Source organism: Lycium ferocissimum, chromosome 9 (assembly GCF_029784015.1).
Source record: "Lycium ferocissimum isolate CSIRO_LF1 chromosome 9, AGI_CSIRO_Lferr_CH_V1, whole genome shotgun sequence".
In the NCBI taxonomy this organism is placed as follows: domain Eukaryota; kingdom Viridiplantae; phylum Streptophyta; class Magnoliopsida; order Solanales; family Solanaceae; genus Lycium; species Lycium ferocissimum.
In genome coordinates, this window is record NC_081350.1 from 58,222,358 (window position 1) to 58,240,775 (window position 18,418).

The following is an 18,418-nucleotide window of genomic DNA, read 5'->3' on the forward strand; positions in this document are numbered from 1 at the left end:
TCGTAGCATATTTTTGGTGTCTCTATATGTTATGTGAGGGGGAAGGGCCCTCGGGAGATAGTCGGATTTGGGTTAGTTTGAACTTGGGATTTTTTGGTGTTTGGTGCCCGCGTGTGTGTGGGAACCATAATGCGCGGCACACGGCCCGCCGTAATTGTGCGTGCACGTAAAGTATTTTAGTGCATTCGTTAACTAACCGCACGCGACGGTCTCGTTGTATGACGTATATCGGGCAAATAGATTTATTAATAAGTGTTAAAAGCCCTAAGTTCCTTATTCTTTACTATTCCGAAAACTGAGTTCTTCGGAGCATTTCAAGGCAAATCTTGGGGAAATTCATTGTGGTAAGTCCCTTCACTTTCCTTTCCATTCCATGATTACTTTATCACCTTAGGAATCCATTATCATGTTGGTTTCATTAAGAGCTTGAGGATTAAAAGAAGGTTCAATGGGTTCTTCATGTTAGGCTATTAAATCTTGATGTATTGATTCGGTTAGCTTCATTAAGCATGAAATTGATGATTAGAATCTATTATTGCATGATTCATTACTAATTAGTGGCTAAATTATGGAATTGGCAGTTAGGGTGCATACCCAATTTGGGGGTTTTGCCTAGAATCTGAATTTAAGTAAATTGTTAGTTCTCCTAGCTTACAATTGATGGGAATTGATCACCTAGAACAGTAATTTCATGTTGAGACCTTTTATAGATTCCTAGTTTCCGTCTTTCTAGTTCATAAAACCTCATTCCATAGGTTGGGATTTGGGTCTTGAATAGAAGTAAGATTTGAGTGATGTTCTTTTTGATTCTAATTTCGTGATTCGGATATATTTAGACTTTCATTATCTCGAGGCTCAAAGGAAAGGGAAGACTAAGGTTTGATTTTGGAGACTTTGTTGTTCGGCTCTCCAAGTAGGTTATGATTTACCTTATGGTGAGACTTCGATTAGCGAAGCGTATGTTTAGATGATATTATCGGAGAATGCATGTAAACCTTCAGGTGCGAAGTTGGGTTGGATATTGTCTTAGGTTGGGCCTTGTTGTATGATTTGGGGGCTAGCCACCCCGTTGTGTTGATTTACTTATCTTGTTCTATTTACTTGTTGGCTCATGGCCATGTTGAGACATTGGGTAATTGTGACTAGTGATATATCATGACTATGATATTGCAGTACTTTACTTGAATGGTATTGAGATGAGATTGTGATTCATTGTGGCTTATGGTGTAGCCTTAAAAAGTTGTACACCACCATGGAGATTTTGAAGATTTTATAAGACCCTTATGTAATAGAGAAGAAATCTCATTTTTACATAATTCTAAATAGTCAGAATTCATTTGACATGGTCTTGCTTTAGTAGGAATATTTTCCTCAGAAAAGGTTTCTTCATATGGAAGAGAAACAATATGTTTTTTCCTTTCCCAAAAAGCATTAGGATGATCACTACAAATTTGTAAGGAAAATTAGTTTTTTAAGAAGTCTATTTTTTGCTGCAATTTAGGATTTTGCAAAATCTCTTCAACATTAAAGGTATAGATTTCTTGTTTTAGAAAACTGATTTGTTGATGTTTATTCATCAACCTGTCTTTTATCTCATTTATAATTTTGGAAAATGGTTCAGTTATAAACTAGAATTCAATAGGTTTTCCTTCAAAGGTTCCTATAATACCTTTAGTATCCCATTTTTTGATAGGAAATATTTTTTGAAAAAATGGGGTTCCCAAAATAATTTCATTTGAAATATCTTTTACTAAGACAAAACTTTGTGGTATACAAACTCTGTCTTGAAAAATATATGCTTTTGGTAATTTCAAAGTAATACCCATTTTCTGCCCATTAGCAGATCTTAAACTATGAGTAGTTTTATAAAAATATTTTGAAGGGATTAATCCTTCTTGAATACAATTTAAATCACTCATTGTCAACAAGAGCAGATAAATTCCTTTTTGAAATTGTAATCAATTAAAAAAGTAACTTTTATGAAAAAAATTTGGGAAGTAATTTTTTTTTTTTTTTGAGCAAAACCAATCAGCCTAATGTTGTTGGGTTTTATTAAAAATAATCAAAGATATTTACAGAACAAAGTGAAAGAAAGCTGAAAAAAGCTATACTACTCTATCCTAGGAATGAAAGAAAAGTCTAAGCCTTGTTTGAACAGCTAAGTGTAACAATGAAGGAACTACAAACAAGAACACTCCTCCTTTGGATTGATGCCATTGTCAGTCACCTCAAGCTCTCACCAGGTGCTATGGTATCTAATCTCACTGATATTTGGGAAGTAATTATTTCCATAGTTGTGAGGAAATTTCCTCCTTGGGTTACTTCGGATGTTTCTCCTTCCACGGCTGTTTGTACCATGGTGTGATGGATTGGAGTTTATATGATGTGCTTTCCTTTGTCCTCAATCTTAGAAATCCTTTCAACTAGGATTCTATTATGATGTCTGAGACTAGAGATTTCTTGTTTGAGATTAGAAATCTCTTTGTCCAAATCTTGGATTGCAGCAGGAGCAGATATGATATTTCTCCTTTCCTTGAGAAGTCTTTTAACTTCTGCCATGGTGTATGTATCTGTTGATTCTCTTATTTGTGTACTAGGTTGGATTTTTGGTTCCTTAGGTGCTTCGTCAAGTTTATCAATGATTTGGGACCGAAGCTCTAGATCTTTAATAATTTTTAATAGATCCATGAGGTTATTACCATCTAAGACATTAATACTAGTTTCCTGAAATTGTGAAAAGAGATTATAAAACTCATCATCTTCTTTTAGCTTACTAGTACAGGGCTGTCCTATTTGACAAGGAAGACATTCATCATCTGAACTGGTTGAAATATAACTTTCATTATCAAGGACTCTAATATCTTCTACTGATGAAGAATCGCGTGATTCATCTGACTCAAAACCTGAATTTTCCGGTTCTGAATTCAACATGATCTTGTATAATGATTCCTTTAAATCATTGTCAATGTCAAGGTTCTTAATTTTTTTCCTTGACTTTGTAATCTTTATAAAAATGACCAACTCTGCCACACTTATAATAGGCCTTAGGATTTTTGGATTTAACGAAATCCTTCCTCTATTTTGAAATCTTTCTTTCTCTTGGATTTCTTTTTCAAGCTTTTTGTCTTTCCATGCCTGGAAATCCTTTTTCTTTTTGTGCCTATAAGGATTTTTTGTTTATGGCATTTCTAATCCAAATTGTCCACAAAATTCTCCTAGTTGTTGTCTTTCAGTAAGACCATGTTTCTTAATTTGTTGATTCAGCTTCATTTCATTACACAAAGCCAAACCTTCTTGCATACATGTGCCTATTAGGCTCTCATAAGTGTAATTGCTATAATTTATACTTGTTTCCCTTTTCCTAAGAGCTTTCCTTACTCTTTCTGCAAAAAGACCTGGTAATCCATCTATAAATTTGGACTTCCAATGGTTATCATTGCATTCGGGTAATTCCATGACCCGACAAAGGAATATATCCTTATACCATCTGAATGAAGTAAGAGTTTTACATCTCAGATTTTGGAGTAATGTCCTAATGGTCTCATTATTATCTGACCATCATCCTGAAAAATGCTCAATAATATTAAGAACTAGTGTATAAATAGCAGTCGAAACTAAGACTATTTCTTAGTTTTCTCCTGGTTCTCTTTTGACAGCATTAAGAATACTTCCACACTGATCTTGGGTAAGATAATTGTCACACTAACCTTTTAATTGGCCAGTGAAACCTGCTATAATCATGTCTGCGATAGTATGCTCACTATTTTTATTAACTTTGCTAATTGTACTATACATCAACATTCTATGTATTGTACAATAAATTTGCCGTTCACTGTAACCATCTATGTTCCATTCATAGATTTCTTTTCCACTATAGCTTGTATTATTAACTTGTGGCTCTTCTTCTATTAAGACATCTTGGGGAGTAGGCCTAGGATAATAAATCATCCTTTGATATGGCTTAACAGCATAATACTCATCTATTCTATTTATATCTCATTGCTATTTTGGCCTTATAATCATCATCCTCAGCTATTAAAGGACTGATATGGAAATCTTTAAATTACTCATCAAGCATTTGAGTTAATTCTGAAAAAGGTTTTAATTTAAAATCCTTTATTTCAGGTGGAGGCTGTATACTTGGAGTAGCAACAACTTCCTGTTTTTTCCCTTTATTAAGGGTGGAACTTTGTAATGTCTCTATTTGAGAAAATAGTTTATCAATTCTATCATTTAGTGAAAGGATCTGTTCACCTAAGATAGTTATGTAAATATTAGCATAGTTTTGTTGTTTAAGCATATTATTAAGATGCTTAACAGTTACTTGTAAAGTATCATTTTCAAATAATTTTGAAAATGCTGCAAAATGAAGAGTCTTATCATCTTTACTAATTTGAAAAGATTGTTGTGGAGGAAATACTGCACTAACCACTTCTCCATTAGTCAGTTCGTACTTGCGCTCCAAAACAGAGATATAATTGTCAACATATTTGTGTATAAACCAAGGAACAAAATATATAATTTGATTAATCCAAGAAATATCTTTATAAAATTTATTTTGAAAACTTGTTGTTTCACTATTAGTAAAACTTGCAAAAAACCATTTTCTAAATGGCTCCCATTTGGGCGTATAAATTTTTTTGCTAATTTCCAGTCTTGCGGGTGACCCCCGACTAAAATTAATTTTTTGATCTTGATCCATTAAATACCTTTAAATTTCATTTCAGAGGCAGTCAATTCTATTCTGGAATACTAGTAACAATATTATCTTGGTCAATCTTAAGACCGCTAACTCTATTAGTGTCAGTTTCTCTAATCTGAGAAGTAGAAGCGCTAGATAGAGATTTGACAATATAATCAACTGGTGAAATATAAGAATGACATGAAGAATTTGATCTAGTTAGTCTAGATCTATTCTTTGGGACTAAGACTTTTAGCGTTATCTAATAAAGATGGAGGTTCATAAAATCTTAATTTAATAGTCCCGTCTGGGGCTTGCTCAATTTCAGAAATATCTGTATTAATATTATTTTGAGGAGGTGATGCTCCTTCTATGACCCACTCTTTGGGAAAATCAATTTCATCCCATTTGATAGGTCTTCGAGTAACAACTTTGGATTTACCAAAATTAGTTTCTATTAAAATAGTTTCATTTTTGAAATCCATAATTTTACACATAGGATTCATAGTATATAATGGTTTAAAATATATTCTATAGCAGATACATATTATCTCTGTATCGGGCATATAATCATAACCATGTAATTTAACGCTTAGTATTAAAGCATCTAAAGAATTATCATCCTGCAATGATACCTGCAAGTTAGGATAAGCATTAAAATAAACAGGGCCATAGGCCAAACTGGTTTGTACTGTCCCTATAAGGGATTTTTTCCAATTTCTATTTTGTCCATCTCTTAAAGCTGCTATAAAGCTTTCCGGCAAACCTCTTAATGTAAGTGGTTTGAATGCAACTTATACTAACCCAATATGCATCAATCTATGGGTTTCCTTATAAGGAGCTAAATCACTTTCAAATAATAATCTAAAAGTAGCATGGTCACTATCAACTATAATTGTTTCTTCAGTAATTTTAACCACTTGTTTGAGACCTAATTTCTCAAAAGTACCCTTTGATATATTAATTTGGGCTGGATCTTAAGAATTGTCCATTTATTAAGTAAATCTAAATGTTGAGGCATATCATATGCCTCTTTTTTACTATTTTTAACAGTATTTTTTCTTCTAATGATATCCATTAGAGAAAGAGTGTTGAACATGTTGAACATACATCACCTATTACTACTTCCGTACCATGGCTCTGATACCATTAGAGACTTCTCAAGAAAAGGAGAAATATCATATATGCTCCTGCTACAATCCAAGATTTGGAAAAAGAGATTTCTAATCTCAAACAAGAGATCTCAAGTCTCAGACATCATAATAGAATCCTAGATGAAAGGATTTCTAAGATTGAGGATAAAGGAAAGCACATCATAGAAACTCCAATCCATCACACCATGGTAGAAACAACCGTGGAAGGAGAAACATTCGAAGCAACCCAAGGAGGAAATTTCCTCACAACTATGGAAATAATTACTTCCTAAAAAAAATTCATGAAAGTTACTCTTTTAATTGATTACAAATTCAAAAAGGAATTTACTGCTCTTGTTGATAGCGGAGCTGATTTAAATTATATTCCAGAAGGATTAATCCCTTCAAAATATTTTTATAAAACTACACATAGTTTAAGATCTGCTAATGGGCAGAAAATGGGTATTACTTTTAAATTACCAAAAGTCTATATTTGTCAAGACAGAGTTTGTATACCACAAAGTTTTGTCTTAGTAAAAGATATTTCAAATGAAATTATTTTGGGAACCCCATTTTTTTCAAAAAATATTTCCTATCCAAAAATGGGATACTAAAGGTATTATAGGAACCTTTGAAGGAAAACCTATTGAATTCCAGTTTATAACTGAATCATTTTCCAGAATTATAAATTAGATAAAAGACAGGCTGATGAATAAACATCAACAAATCAATTTTCTAAAACAAGAAATCTATACCCTTAATGTTGAAGAGATTTTGCAAAATCCTAAATTGCAGCAAAAAATAGATTTCTTAAAAAATCAATTTTCCTTACAAATTTGCAGTGATCATCCTAATGCTTTTTGAGAAAGGAAAAAAACATATTGTATCTCTTCCATATGAAGAAACCTTTTCCGAGGAAAATATTCCTACTAAAGCAAGACCATGTCAAATGAATTCTGACTATTTAGAGTTATGTAAAAATGAGATTTCTTCTCTATTATATAAGGGTCTTATAAAATCTTCAAAATCTCCATGGTCGTGTATAGCTTTTTATGTTAATAAACATGCTAAACAGGAATAAGGAGTTCCTAGGTTGGTTATTAATTATAAACCCCTTAATAAGGTTATGAAATGGATTCGAATCCAATCCCTAATAAAAAGGATTTATTGGATCGACTCCACAATGCTATTATATTTTCTAAATTTGATTTAAAATTGGGATATTGGCAAATTCAAATTGTCGAAGCAGATAAATATAAAACTACTTTTAGTGTCCCTATTGGGCAATTCGAATGCAATGTCATGCCATTTGGATTAAAAATGCCCCTCTAGAATTTCAAAAAATAATGAATGACATTTTTATGTCTTATAGCAATTTTATCATCGTTTGTATTGATGATATTTTAGTATTTTCAAATACTATTGAAATACATTTTAAACATCTTGATATATTTAATAAAGTAATTATACAAAATGGATTGGTTATATCTAAACCAAAAATGTCTCTTTTTCAAACTAAAGTTCGATTTTTGGGTCATAATATTGAAAAGGGAAAAATTATTCCTATTAATAGAAGTATAGAATTTGCTTCTAAATTTCCTGATATTATTACTGATAAGATTCAGCTTCAACGATTTCTTGGAAGTTTAAATTATATTTCACCATTTTATAAAGATTTAGCAAAACATATATCTATTTTATATGATAGATTAAAAAAGATTCCAAAATCATGGACTGATGATCATACTCAAGCAATTCGCAGGATTAAGAAAAAAGTTCATAATCTTCCTTGTCTTACTTTCGCCAATCCTACTTGGCAAAAAAATTATTGAAACAGATGCTTATGATATTGGCTATGGAGGAATATTAAAACAGTATTCCCCAGAAGATAAACATGAGTACTTAATACAATTTTATTCTGATAAATGGAACAATAGCCAGAAAAACTATGCTACCGTGGCTAAGGAAAGCCTTGCTATAGTACCTAAATTCCAAGGAGATTTATATAATCAAAAGTTTTTAATATAAATTTTTAATCCAAATTTATAGATGGATTACCAGCCTTTTTTGCAGAAAGAGTAAGGAAAGCTAGCTCTTAGGAAAGGGGAAACAAGTATAAATTATAGCAATTACACTTATGGGGGCCTAATAGGCACATGTATGCAAGAAGGTTTGGCTTTGTGTAATGAAATTAAGCTGAATCAACAAGTTAAGAAACATGGTCTTACTGAAAGACAACAATTAGGAGAATTTTGTGGACAATTTGGATTAGAAATGCCACAAACAAAAAAGCCTTATAGGCACAAAAAGAAAAAAGATTCCCAGGCATGAAAAGAAAAATGCTTGAAAAAGAAATCCAAGCGAAAGAAAGATTTCAAACAAAGGAAGGATTTCATTAAATTCAAAAACCCTAAGGCCTGTTATAAGTGTGGCAGAGTTGGTCATTTTTATAAAGATCGCAAAGTCAAGGAAAAACTTAAGAACCTTGACATTGACAACGATTTAAAAGAATCATTATACAAGTTCTTGTTGAATTCAGAACCAGAAAATTCAAGTTTTGAGTCAGATGAATCACGCGATTCTTCATCAAAAGAAGATATTAGAGTCCTTGACAATGAAAGTTATATTTCAACCGGTTCGGATGATGAATGTCTTCCTTGTCAAATAGGACGACTATACTAGTAAGGAAAAGAAGATGATGAGTTTTATAATCTCTTTTCACAATTTCAGGAAACTAGTATTAATGTATTGGATGATAATAACCTCATGGATCTATTAAAAATTATTAGAGATCTAGAGCTTCGGTCCCAAATAATTGATAAACTTGACGAAGCACCAAAGGAACCAGAAATCCAACCTAGTACCCAAATAAGAGAATCAACAGGACCACCGCCTATTATTATTATACTGCCACCACTTAATATTATAATCATCATGATAACTTTTAACATCTTAAGCATCACATTTATTTTATACAATTAGACGATAGCATTTACTTACTTTTAAACTTTATAAATATTATCGCGCAACTATTACGGTATCATATAATTTTATTTTTTATTTGAGTACTAATAAATATGTTTTTATATTAAGTAATATTTTAGCACGCGCTAATATATAATTAACTAAAGAGTGTCTTTAATTTAAATTTACAAGTCAAAGAAATTAAAGGAAGAAAGGAAAGGTCCGCACCCAAGGCCCATATTTTCAGTTATTTGCAGCCCAAGTTTGCTCTAATATTCAGCCCAACCTAAGCCAATTTAGATCAACCCAAAAGGCCCTCTAAAGCTATTATTGAAGAATCAGTCGCGACCATTCAATAAAAATGATCTGATGGACCTTATTAAGTCTCATGTTTTAATCCTAATTCATCTAGGGTTTCGTTAGGTGAAGGACAGCGGCGCCTCTTGGCCGCTTTCTCCCATTTCCTCTCTCAGAAAAAATGCCAAACTCCTTCAGCCGAAAGTGAACTTTGTTTTCGCCATTTTTGTGCAAAGGGTACTTTTCTAGGCGCGTCTCTATCTCGTCTTCCCTTTTCATGCTTCAAGGAGTGACAAATCTCTCCATTCCAGTCAAGGTCTCACCATTTCGGGCAAGACGTCCAAATCCAACGTTCATATTCAAACGGTCGTGTTGACCAAGTCTCAAGCATGGTGTTCAAAATCCCGCCCAAAATAACCCTAATCTCCTCCTATAAATAGAATCTTATATCTCAACAGGGAACAAGTTTTCGGGCCGTCACTTCTCTCTTTGAAAGCATTATCTTCTTACCATTTTTCTCAAGGCACTTTATATTCATTCTCTTCTTATCTCAGATCTGAGCATCGTTTATTTTCGAGGATGAGTCGGAGATCAAAAGTCCCTGTTTGCTGCACCACAAAGAGGTAAAATCATAACCTTTTCTTTTTATATTGAGACATGTAAAAAATCATTAATTTTAGGTGTTCTTTGAAATTTGATTACACAATGATTATTGACAGTGTTGGTTTAAATTTATTGGAATATGTTCGTAATTTTTGAGTTGAATGTGTTGTAGATCTTTTATTGAAGCATATAGTGCTTCTTCTTTTTTCTTCTGTGAGGGTTAGGTATTGTGCTTTACCCATGAGTTTGTGTGGAATATCATTTTTAGTAGATTAAGTCTTTAATATGTGTTCTTCATCTGATATGATTACCTATGTTACTATGTTTGAAATTTACTCTATTTATATATGAGATTTATCCTATAAATGAAAACCCTGAAATATAGCAAAATGTGGATAATAATATATTCTGTTGTTCCCTTTTTATCTTAGATTCCGTGTACACATATATTTCACTTTAGATATTCACCTCATTTATTGAATACGTGTTAAAAGTATAAAATAGATACTCCCCTTATAATGTTTCTCTGGATCCTCATAAAACAAAGCTGAAGTGCTTTCTGGTAAATTACATTTGCTTGAGTATGATAGATTTTTTTTTTTTTTTTTTTTTTAATATAGGCTAAGGGGTATTCCTAACTAATGTGAGAAAATGTGCAGTACATGTCGTCGTTCCGACTTTACTCTGCCTCGTGTGTGATTTTATATATATACATTTCCTTTCTATCTATTGTTAAGTATGGAATCTTCTAATTTCTTTATTTTGCTTTTACATGTACATCCGTATGGAGTATGAGAGTTTCAAATGAAACTCCGCCTACATCAATGGGTCGCAACTCGTCATATATCCTTACTCATCGAGTCCGCACATTCACACTGATCTTCCCACCTCCCAGTCTTCAAATTACAGAGAGGATTTTGTCCTTCTGTTAAAGCCGAACGTGATCAATGATTGTCCTATTTATATTGCTCGTTTTACTTACTTGTGTTGATGTGATAAATATTTTATCTTCAATTATGTGTTTGTCGTTTTCTTTGTCTTCTAGAAACTCGGATTGTCTATAAGATTAACCACTAGAATATTACTCTGAGTTTTCATCCTTAAACAGCAGCAAGGAATACTTTTTTTTTTTTGTGACATAGAACATGACATTTGGACAGAGGTTTCACTTTGGACGATTCTGTGTCAAGTATATTAGTGAAGTCATTAACAACATTTTCAAACGAGGAAGTGATTTTGCAAAACGTGGATCTTTGAAAAATGAAGCCGATATAAATACTTTTATCTAAAATGATTATGTTATCCAGTCCTCATCCAATACTTATTTCTTAAACATAGTTATATTTTACGCTCATATTTGGGCAGATAGATGCATTTGACCCACTTTAAAAAAAATGTAAACTTTATAAACGATTTTCTTTAGTTTCAACCGTACAAATTTGATTTCCTTTAAGTACAAATATTGTATTCAAGTCTGCTACTTCTACTTTTCAATGACCAAATTTATGCTATTGTACCCACTTTTAGTCACTACTTTAAATTATTTAGACGTTTTCAGGATCTTAGCCTTTTTAATTAACCCTAAGTTTGATCGATAACCGTTTTTAACTAATTCTAATGGATCTTTGAAGACCTTCCCATTAGGATATTTAGAACCCTTACCTAGAATTTGTTAGGTTAGTAAGACCTTTAAAATTGGAGTTTAGTTTAGCATTATTTAGTTAATAATTAGGTGTCCTAATTCACTGTTAAAATAATTAGGTGGCGACTCCTTAAGTTAAATAATGTAGGAATCACCAATATGTTGTACTCCGCTTTGACCCTATTAAAATGGGGTATAACAAGAACCACATTCTGCTCAGCGAATTGCGCACCTGCGCATCCAAGTTTGCATCGGCGAACACGCACCGGCAGAAGAGACCTCACCACGGAGCATTCCCACAAAATATTCCAAGCTCACAGCGGTGGAGCTCAGCTCGCGGCTGTGCACACGCACCTGCGAGAAAATCTTCGTAGGGTCGGACCAAGGCCAACCCAGCTGTCCTTCGCTCTTGTGGACCTCCTCTCGCAGGAGCGCGCCCGCAGGGGCGGGACCCCGTGATGTGGCGTGATTTTACGCCACAATCGATGCTTTTTGGCTATAAGTTTTACTTGTTTTTAAGCAAGTCTATGTGATTTTACGTGTTTTTTATTCGATTTCAGGTATTAAGTGTTTTGATGGCAAAAGTTGGAGAATTAGGTGAAAATGCAGAAAGAAGTGGAGAAAATAAAAGATCACTGAAGAGGCAGTTTGACAGAGCAATTAGACGGGACGCAAAACATTCTGTGGAGCGTCAAATTGACCGTATAATGATTACAGTAGGCAGTGCATCGAAGATCCATCCTGCGGAACAATTATACGGACCGTATAATAGTTGACGGTCCGTTAAAGTGTAGCGTAGAATGACGCAGGAGACTGTTTGAAGATTGAAGGGCAGCAATTTGACGGCCGCATAACGGTTTTACGGTCCGTATAATGGACCCGACGGACAATTTTGTCTTTTCACTTCTCGTGACTTAGGGTCTTATAAATACCTGAGATAGGTGTCTTGTACGAGAGACATCAGATTTCAGTTTTTATTCTTCTTAGCACTAAATACTCATAGTCTTGGAAGTTTTTTGGATTACAAACAATTGCAATTACTTTTTCCTCAATACCAAGCAATCAATTCGTAAGCATTATGATCTTAATTAATTCTAATTGTTCTTCTTTTTCTATGAGTAGCTAAATTTCCTTACTAGGGTTGTGAACCCAATGATGGGTGTTTTGTGATTGGATTTGTGATTGACATACGCATAATGGATTGTTATGGTTTATTTATTCTTCATTCTTCATTCATAATTAATAGTTGCAAACATTGATTAGAGCCATAAACCTTTATTTATTTGGGAAAATAATTAGGGTTGGTAAGAATAAATAACAAGAACTCAAAGCTTTAAACTTTGTTTAATAAATTCACTTAGGAATAAGAAGCATTTACTTGGCATAGTTAACCGTGCTTCATATCACTTTCTTATATTTGGGAAAATCATAGAAAGAAATAGTCTTTATATTAGCATAGAGGTTAAGTGCATTCATATAGCAATCCATTAGAAGTATATCGAGATCAATACCCATGATCATACACATCATCGAAAGGGGACACAACCTTGATTTCTTTTATCCTAAATTACACATCCAAAGCAACTAGTTAGCTATTAGTCCTTAACAATCAACTTTTACCAAAATCTATCAGATTAAGACATTAGACCTAAATTAAGCATCCTACGACTTTAGTAATCTTTTCACACCATATTCCCTGTGGGATTCGACCCTAACCTCGTTGGGTTACTATATTTGACAACGTCCGCGTTATACCATTAATAGGTGTAATTTGAGCGTATTACCCCGTTCGAGCCTGTGGTGAACACCAAAACCAGAAAAATCTAATTTTTGACTCTCTCAACCGAAATTCCGAGACCCTCCCGGAACCTCCCCAATACAAACCAAATATATAGCCACATGTAAAAATGCGCTACGAACTCACTCGCGCACTCGAAATTCCCAACAGAGGTCTTATTGACCAAGTCAATCACAAACAGGCGAAACCAACTTTCCAACCAAATGACCAAAATGCCCCCAAGACCCTCGAGAACTGAACCAAACACTGAAACAGCCTATATTTGACGTTCCGAAGCTAATTGAACTGGCGAAATTCCCAAAATGACAAAAATACTCCCGATGATTCCTAAAGTCAACCCAACACTTAAAGATTCCTTAACTTATCAAATTTCCAATCTTAAGAGATTACAACCACCTCCGGAATCGTGCCAACCACGCCCACTACACAATAATCCCAAAACAAGCAAAGAGGCGGGTTCACAAGGTCAAAATATTCAAAAAAAAAGAAGAAGAAAGAAAACAACCGAAATGACCTAAATGGTCATTACAACAACCCTTGAATACCACTAATAGCCACTCGAACTAACTCCAAACTTTCTGAAACCAATCACAGTCCTATCACCCATCTAGAGAAACTAATTCTAGTCCTTTAATATTCTAAAAATGCTCACTCAAGCTATCCGATTAGGAATACCCATAACATAACACACTACCACGAATATGGTCTCATCTCGAAAATACAACTTTAACCTTCATATTATAGGGATTTCAAAAATTCCTCTCTTTTAACCCACACTAACTCATCCTCTGTAGAGTGTTATGAAATTATCCAACTGTGTATCACACGAGCCACTTCCATAAGCCTTAACATGTCGGTTACCTGAAATTTGTTTCTCGATCGGCGATCACGAAACCTTACGAAACTTTGTCATATCACTTAGTCCATTTCTGTAGACTCCCTTCTTTAAGTGTACTCACGATCGCACCTCATCTGAAATATGTAAGGCAACATCTCCACAACATATATTGACCCAAGTAATCCCGAAGATGTACTTATTTTACCGATTCTCTATCAACTATACCTTTTCTTGACTTTTTAATTTCCCAATTCCAATCAAATCACAATCATCATCACCGTCTAACCATTCTCGAACCCACTCAATAGAATACCGCATAATCATAAGTCTTGCAAACTATCCGAGTAAATCCTGGAGATAGTAGCATGTCACACACTCTATACCCTAGAGTTCCCTTAAATTACTCAACTCTAAAACTGAAAACTTTCTAAATTCAGCGTATCACATACACAGTCCGACTACTGCTCTAACGTATATACACCAAGGTGCCTTTACTCAGATTCCCTTAACTCAGATTCTGAAATGTTCTCTACAACTCGAATTAATTTGAACCTCATCATTAAATTACCACTTCAATGCCTTTAAACGCTACTCGCCTACGAAGAATCACCTCTTGCCTTACTTGTCGAACCGGAACACTTTTAACCATTCGCGTGATTATCCCTTTCACTCGACCAACTCAACAGAGTAGTAATACCAATAGTAGTAGGAACTAGCCGAACTTACACAATAGGTACACGACTCTCGACCCTAATCCAATATTATATGCAACACCCAATAGTTCCTGGAGTACTAAAACTTTGCACTTGACAAACACTAAAGTCATTCTTATTAGTCAACCATCGGCTCCCATTGGCCAATGGCATAACCAAACATACCAACTCGATATTGAACCCTTATGTCTATTCTACCATGCATAACCGCAACATAATCCTCAAACAAGAAAGCTCTTGATTCCACAATATCCTTATCATTCCTTTAAACACAAAGACCCGGTGAATATACCCTTTACTGAAGGACCAGGACCACAGCTGCCTAACATCTTAAGTCACCACTCGTCACAAGTAAGCTTGCTTTCTGATCTAGAACCGATAACCACTTTCTTGAAAGAACACACAAACCACTACTATATAATCACGGCCAAGTCCAACTTAACTTTTCATGACAGAACACGAAATCCACTCTCGTACTAAGTGCAACCTTATCCTAACAAACACGGCAGATACCAATTTTCCCTTCTTAATAACAGAGATTAATCTATCCAAATCCTCTTCCTGACACCTCCGTCCCATTATTACGAAAATAACTCATACTAAAATAACCTAAGAAATCTTACTTCCCTAAACGTTTCCCACAAAACTCATCCTTCATGTACTTATTCTCAACTTCTCTTCTTTATTATACGCGATCACTATACTTTTGCCAAATCCGATTATCCTTACCGAACTTACACTCGTGCCACGCACACCATCAGACTACCCTGATGAAGTTGAAACTTATTCTCAAAACCAATCATATCCCTAACAAATCATTCTTGTTAAGTATTAAATGCACTTCTGCGACTTCCGAGCAACCCAACACTGAAAACATAGAGATCATGTGACCCTTTATACCATCTCTCACATTTCACAAGAAAACCCCCACCATGAACGAGTCTTAACCACCATCCCACATAGATGAAACCTCTAGTCCTAGCCGAATACTGAACTTAGTCACGCGTCTGAATCAGGATGACATATCTCGTACCATACCAAGCCATGTCATAACAAAACCGCTCGAATAGGAGTTTAGGAATGAGTTTCCACCATTCATGGGAGAATAAGACAATTTGAATGAAGTAGCACGAAAGAATGAAAGAATTGGAAGTTTTCTAATGTCCTATAGCCTGCCAGATAAGTACAGAGCACGTTGTACCGATCCACAAGACTCTACTAGACATGCTTTTGTACCTGTAAGACCGGTACCGATCCGCACCTGCGCACTCGAGCTCCCACTAGCGAACCCGCATCGGCGGACAATTCCTCACTGAGGTGGAACCCCTCAAAATATCCCATGCTCGTAGTGGCGAAGCTTCGCTTGCGGCTATGTACTCACTCCTGCTGCAAAATCTTCGCAGAGGCGGACCAAGGTCAAACTACCAGCCCTTCGCTCCTGCGGGCCTCCTCTCTGGAGAGCATCCACAGGGATGGGACCTCCTTCGCACCTGAGCAAACGCCAGAAACAACAAAAATCTGGTTTTTAACTCTCACAACCTAAAATCCCGAGACTCTCGCGGAACCTCCCTGATACAAACCAAATATGCAGACACATGTAAAAACGTGCTACGAACTCACTCGGGCACTCAAAAATTCCAAAAGAGGTCTCGTTGACCAAGTCAATCCCGAACGGCCAAAAATCAACTTTCCAACCAAATGACCAAAATGCCCCCAAGACCCTCGGGAACTGAACGAAACACTCAAATAGCCTATATTCAATCTTCCGAATAATGGAGCAACCAAAATTCCCAAAATGACACAAATACCCCCCGTTGATGCCTCAAGTCAACCTAATCACTTAAAGATTCTTCAACTTGGCAACTTTTCCAACTTATGATATTTTGGCTATCTCGGGAGTTGTGCCAACCGCACGCACTACACAATAATCCAAAACAAGAAAAGGGGCGGGTCCACAAGGGCAAAATAGGCAAAAATGAGAACATAACCAAAACAACCTAACGGGTCATTACATCATCCACCACTAAAACACTTGTTCGTGCTCGAACATAAAAGACAAGAAAGGAGAAAAGACGTACCTCGGGCATCAAACAGTCGAGGGTACCTTGCCCTCATATCCATTTTGGTCTCCCAAGTAGCTTCCTCCGCCGGACGACCTCTCACTGGACCTTCACAGAAGCAATTTCCTTGGATCTCAACATGCGAATCTGTCGGTCCGCGATAGCTACTGGCTCCTCCTCATAAGACAGGTTTTGATCAAGCATCACCGAATCCCATCTAATCACATGAGAACTGTTACATCTTGTACTTTCATACGTTAAGTTTCACCGTGAGTTAATCGTCGTAGACTTGGAGAGCGGGACTATCTTCGAGGTTATATGAGATTAGACATGTTCATCTAGAGTATATAAGAGTTTAAGTTCATGTTTCATGAGTGTTGGAAGGATTAAAGGTTAAATTGTTGACACTTAATTGTTGACCTCTGATAATTTTATTTAATTATTCAGAATTCCCCAACTACGGATGGAGTAAGATATGCATTACATAAATCAAAAAGGATTTTAAATTGTACTGGTGATATTTTGCCATTGCATTTGGCAAAACACCAATGAAAGAACAACCGCATATTATTTTCACATTTTTTGTAAATTTTCAAGAAATTCGAGAATACCTATTTAATTCCTCAAAAAAAAAAAAAAGGACAAAACAATTACGAGTCATTTATTTTAATCAAATGCAATTAGTCATCGAGTATTTTACTTCATCAAAGCCAAGGGATTCGGATTTATTAGGTAAAACAAACCTCGTTTGAATTATTTAGGAAGTTAATTGTCTAAGTTAGAGTTCATTTAATTTTTGGAGTTTAATTTGATTGTCATTTAGTTTTTGGAGTTTAATTTGATTATAGCCAAAACAATTCGAATATGCTAAAATGAAAATCCTTATTTCATTATTTGCAATATTTGAAAATTGACTCTAGATACGACATATATACAACATATATATATGTGTATACGTAAGAATATACAGTATGTATATATGCGTGTGTACACAAAAACGCAGGCCCTTTTTTTTATTTTGGCCGGGTCCAGCCCAATAAGGAGTGACCCGGCCCAACGTCAAAAATATAAATACTCCCTCTTCAACCAAACGACCCCTTAGGCCATTCTCAATCAGGCGGTTAACCCTAGCTCCGCCTTCGTTTCCTCTCTCTCTCTCTCTCTCTCTCATGACGTCATAATCGTCGGTTATGGCAAAATTTTAGGCAACCAGGCCTTGCCATGGCCGAATATGGCAAAGCAATTAATGCTCCATTCGTAATCCGCCCTTTTTTTCACCAAATGAAGCCCAAATGCGATATATCTCTCCTCTCTTTTTACTTTTTAACTCATTTTATAGTCAAACACTGCATTTCCTTAATGAATTTTTTTGTATTGCATTTTGAAGCCTCGATTCCTGTTGGCTTGTAAGGGTATGAACTGGATCGACCAAAATTGGTCAAAATCCAGCGATATATCTGATGTTTTGTCCAAATCATAGCTGTAGGATATAAACTCAGGCATAAACTTTCAAGATTTCGACAAAGTCCCTCATCGAAATTGTTAGGGTTTCTATCAATTTGGGGTTCTTATAAATAGGACCCCATTTCGGAGAAAAAAGAGCAGGAAAACCAAATTTTGAGCATTCACACTCGAAATTAGAGTTATTAGCAAAAAGTTTTAGACTTAGCCTTGAAGTTGAGTCATTAG

At 35.0% G+C, this 18,418-nt stretch overlaps 1 long non-coding RNA gene across 1 annotated transcript; it reads left to right on the forward strand.

Moving 5' to 3' along the window:
• The first annotated feature begins 9,123 nt into the window (after positions 1 to 9,123).
• On the forward strand, positions 9,124 to 12,394 carry LOC132031378 (uncharacterized). Its single transcript, XR_009408259.1, has 2 exons — positions 9,124 to 9,698; positions 11,881 to 12,394. It is a non-coding gene; the product is annotated as an uncharacterized LOC132031378 (long non-coding RNA).
• The last annotated feature ends 6,024 nt before the right edge of the window (positions 12,395 to 18,418 follow it).